Here is a 5,000-nt window from a genome sequence, read left to right as displayed (position 1 = left end):
ATTTGCCCAAAACACTGCCCCTTTCCAAAGTGGAATAATCAATACCCCTCATGCCTGACAAATCTGAAAATGCTTCCAAGCCCTGAGAATTTGGCTTGGTGGGGGCACCACCCAATTGTTTTCTCCTTGCCAGTTTAGAGAGAATGCGCCAATACCCTCGCAACCCGGATTCCAGAAACGGGAATTGAAGCGATTGTACTTGGTGTTGTACCAGGAAGCAAATCGGTCAATGGTGAAAGGACCCCAAAGGGTTGTTACCCATTTAAAGATGTGGGGTTGAATTCCCCAGTCATCCACGTTTGTTAATTTACTGCGATAGTCAGCAAGCTGGTTCTCATCTTGGGGAACCCAAAACGGAGTGTGCACAAATGGACAACGTCCTCGACAAGTCCTTGTAAATTGGTTTTCATACTTCCCCTATGGATTATTCGTGTGATGTTCTGGTTATCTGTATGCCACTGTAGTTTGTGTCCCTGCAAAGTGCTACCCACAGACAGTAACATGTTGTGAACTGCCTTGAGCTCTCGCCAAGTTGAGCTCTCCACTTTTTCATCACTTACCCATTGCCCCTGGCAAATTAACTTATCGTTATCTGAAATTACGTACCCACCATAGCCCTGCTCTGAAGCATCTGAATATACTATGGCATGAAAACTTCGGGGCTGATCAAAAAGTTTCTGCTTTCTATTGCATAATACATGTGTCTAGTATCTAAATACACACTTGAGCCAATGGCTTCTGCCATGGAGATAATACGACCAGTGACTTGGGCTAGAACTTTAGCCGTAACCCTAGCTGGGTTGGTCAAAATAGTTGAAAGAGATTCTGTTAGTTTAGTGACCCTGGATTGAGTGACATACAACTGACATATTAAGAGTGGCTGCCTGTAAAAATCAGACAAATTCTTAATTTCGCGGCAAGGGTCGAAAATTCGATTTGGCTCATATTTTCATGGTAGATAGGCTAGGGCATGACAATAACTACTGGACAGTTTTTTCGGCAAAATATCCTTTTATTTGAGAGAAATATGCAAATTACCAAATTCCGTTAAAATCGCCATGTCACGCACCATTTTATTAAACAACTTTGAGAGTCTCGCATGCAAAACGACATTATTCGTCCGTCTTTAGAACACTCAAATATTTTTGTGCAATGCTTAAATGTGTGCTGGTCGATTTTAGTGAATGTTGTGCTGTCGTTTTGGGTGGAAAATGATTACATTTCGAAGACATGTATTTCATTCACTTAAAAGTACTTCGTAAATACAGTTAATTTTCATCATGTGCGAAACCTTCAAATGGACTAAGCTTCTGCTGGTTGAATCGAAGAAGAATGGTCTACAGATTCCTGTAAAAATTTCTTTGGGCAAATGATTGTGAGCGACGCGAGAGCTTTTCAAAGTACGTTAAAAATGCAAATATTTGCCCTTCCGTCGTCAAATATCAATTGACTGGTTACCCATATATTTTAGAAAGCGCCACATGACTTGACCCATATTAAGTTGAAATAGACACAGAGATGATAATTTCGAAATGTTCTAACCTTATTTGCTGCATAAGGCAGATCCAAAAGGCGATTTAACGTGTTTTTCCCGCCATTCGGCACATATAAAGCAGTACAGTTTCCTTCTGTTTACACAATGTCTGATCTACATCGCCAACTGTCATCGTATTTAATGGTCAAATACCATATTTCGGCGCATCTGATCGCCACTGCATCTAACTCAGCAACGGCTGAGTCATTTGTGGATAGTTGCTTACTTCGCACAGCGCCAAAATACTACCACATCTGAACGATTGCTGCTTGACCTTGAATACTTTGCAGCGCTTCGTCATTCGTTTGTCACGCAATGCTGTCATCCCAGCCTAGAGGGTAGGGGTAGGGCAATTTCTATCCTGATATATACGTAACCATTTTGAGCACAAAATCTTGTTGAGTAAATAAAAGAATATAAAGAATGACTATTTTCCCTTTGTCTTCTGAGTTGTCTCCTGTTGTCATCTCTTACGTGACCCACTACCTACATTGCGTAACACTTTCGGCTTAAACTCGTTCCTAGGTCTTTCCGCGTGGTGCAAAAGCAGCTTCCACAAAACCAAACAGTGCAAACACAAAAAGAAGTTGTTAGTCTTTTTTTCAACTTCGCAGAATTTGTTTTCGAATACTCTCGCGACAGTCGGAGACTTTTGTGCGTCTTTTGTAAAGTTTTTTTTTTACTCAAATAGGCCACGTTCGATATATCAATATTCTTACTTGCTCTGAGGCTTTAGGGATAATTATTTTGTAACTTTTTAAAGTTTCTTTTGTCTCTAAATTCCCGAAAGAGACTGGATACAAAGAAGACAACACCAAATATGGATGTTTGTCCTGAAAGCCTTGGGGCCATGTTAGAATATTGACGTGGCATATTGCTTTTCGCAACATACCGGTAATCATACCGTTACCAAACCCCGGTACCAAACGCATCATCTTGCGCGCGCTCGACAAGAGACATTTCTTTAAAACTGACAAATCTTCACAAGCCTCTCCCCAATTTGCAGTTTTTCTTACGCGTTCGAAGTCACCCGATCTCCGCACGGAAACAAAATGTCACAAATTAATGCCTGAAGCGTTTTGTGAGATTCCGCCATAACAATTCAGAGCTGATGAAGGAAACCTAGTACCTAGGTGCACTGCTGGATAAAGAAGGCGTGGCGACCAAAGACATACAACATAGACTAAGTAAAGACAGACAAACTGTCTACAGGTTGCGAAGAATTTGGGACTGTAACGAAATTAGCAGGAAGACGAAAGTTCAATTGTTCAAAACAATTGTCAGAGCAGTTTTGATGTATGGCTGCGAAGCTTGGAAACTCACGAAAACAGAAGCAAAGAAGCTGGACGCTTTCCAATACAAATGCATGAAACGCATACTGAGAATAAGATGGCCACGGACCATCTCGCACCAACAAATCCAGGAGACCACAGGAGTGAACAGAACGAGTGATGAGATCAGACGCCGAAGATGGAATTGGATCGGGCATATATTGAGGAAGAACAGAGAGGAGCACTGTGTTACAGCATTGGAGTGGAGGCCAGAGGGGAGGAGGAGACCAGGTCGACCAAAAACAACATGGAGGAGAATGGTTGAAGACGAAAGAGGAGTAGCTGGGTGGCAATCATGGACGACTGTCAGAGCTTTAGCAGCAAACCGAAGTGGATGGAAAGAGAATGTGAAAGCCTTATGTGCCTTATGGCACGAAGAGATATAGAGATAGAGAAGGAAAGCCATACGAAAGACAAAGGAGACATTGGACTAGACCGGGAAGAGCTAGCGCGTGGTGGGACTTCTTTGTGAATGTAGTGGTATTAACTGAACATTTATTTCACATATGCACAATCCTAGGTCCAACTCGTTCTTATCGTTTTCCAACGTTTTAGTTTGGACAGATGAAACCAATGGGAAAATTAAACGTTAGTGTGGGCGAAAATATTTTGCTTCGTTTTCTTCGAGATAAAAACGCTTAAGCTTTACTGTGGCCGGGGCCCGAGTTAGAGCTCTTTCGGGGCGGGTTTCGGGGGTCTTCGTCTCATTCCCTTTTAGCATAAATCAACTAGTGGTTGAAAACTCTATCTAAATCCTCTTCACAGACACTTTGAGAACGCCAAGAGGCGGCCGTCATTAATTTTGTTAGCTGCTACACTAAATACTATCTATCACAGAATAGATAGTAGCGTAGCCAATCAAAGAACTGCACGCTAGCCCAGACTAAAAACGGATGAACATTCAACAAATTGTTTCACATATTTTACAGTGCGACGCGCCATACCGTGGCCACCCAACAAACATTTTTACAAGTTAGCTACTGATCAAGATACGCGAATTTGATTGACAGACACACCTCCATAGAAAGTTTCAACGCGCAAGAACCAAATGGAGGCTTGTCTGTCAATCAAATCCGCTCACACTGATTGGCTAACTTGAAAAAAATGTTTGTTGGGTGGCCACGGTAAGGCGCGTCGCAGTGTTAGAGTGCCCAATACAAAATATGGAAAGCAAAATAGGGTTATATCAAAATCAAATATTTATATTTGTTTTACATTTTTTTTATTTGTTTGATTTTTTTATTATTATTATTATTATTATTATTATTACTATATACCCCTACCGGTGTAGCTACCTACTAAAATGATAGCATTGCGTGACGACCAAATAACGAACGCTACAAGATTGTGCTGCGGGCGCTGACACTCTTGGGAGCAAAGGTAAAAGGTTGCAATCAAATGTAATATTTTGGTCAACTTGGTGTAGTACGTACAATGCAAACAACTATCCACGAATTGCTTAGCAGCTGTTGACTTAGGTAGATGCAGTGATGATTATATGCCGCGAAAGAAGATCACAGATTCATGATATTCGACCACTGATTACGTTGACAGTTGGCGATGTGCATTAGACGTTGTCTAAACAGAAGCAAACTTTGACGGCTGAAAGGCGATGAATCGTGAAAGAAACACGTTAAATCGGCCTATGGACCTGTCTCTTACTGCCAATAAGGTTAGAAAATTTCGAAATTATCATCTCTGTGTCTATTTCAACTTAATATGGGTCAAGTCATGTTGCACATGCTAAGATTTACGTGTAACCCGTCAATTGATATTTGACGACGAAGGGCAAATATTTGCATTTTTAACATACTTTGAAAAGCTCTTGCGTCGCTCACAATCATTTGCCCAAAGAAATTTTTACAGGAATCTGTAGAACATTCTTCGGCGATTCAACCACCAGAAGCTTAATCCATTTGAAGGTTTCGCATATGATGAAAACTAATTGTATTTACGAAGTACTTTTAAGTGAATGAAATACATGTCTTCGAAATTTAATTATTTTCCACCCAAAACAACAGCACAACATTCACTAAAATCGACCAAGCACACATTTAAGCATTGCACAAAAATATTTGAGTGTTCTAAAGACGGAAGAATAATGTTGTTTTCCATGCGAGACTCTCAAAGTTGTT

The sequence above is a fragment of the Montipora foliosa genome, chromosome 11, assembly GCF_036669935.1.
Source record: "Montipora foliosa isolate CH-2021 chromosome 11, ASM3666993v2, whole genome shotgun sequence".
Taxonomy (NCBI): domain Eukaryota; kingdom Metazoa; phylum Cnidaria; class Anthozoa; order Scleractinia; family Acroporidae; genus Montipora; species Montipora foliosa.
The sequence above is the reverse complement of the archived record's forward strand: the minus strand, read 5'-3'. Positions refer to the sequence as shown.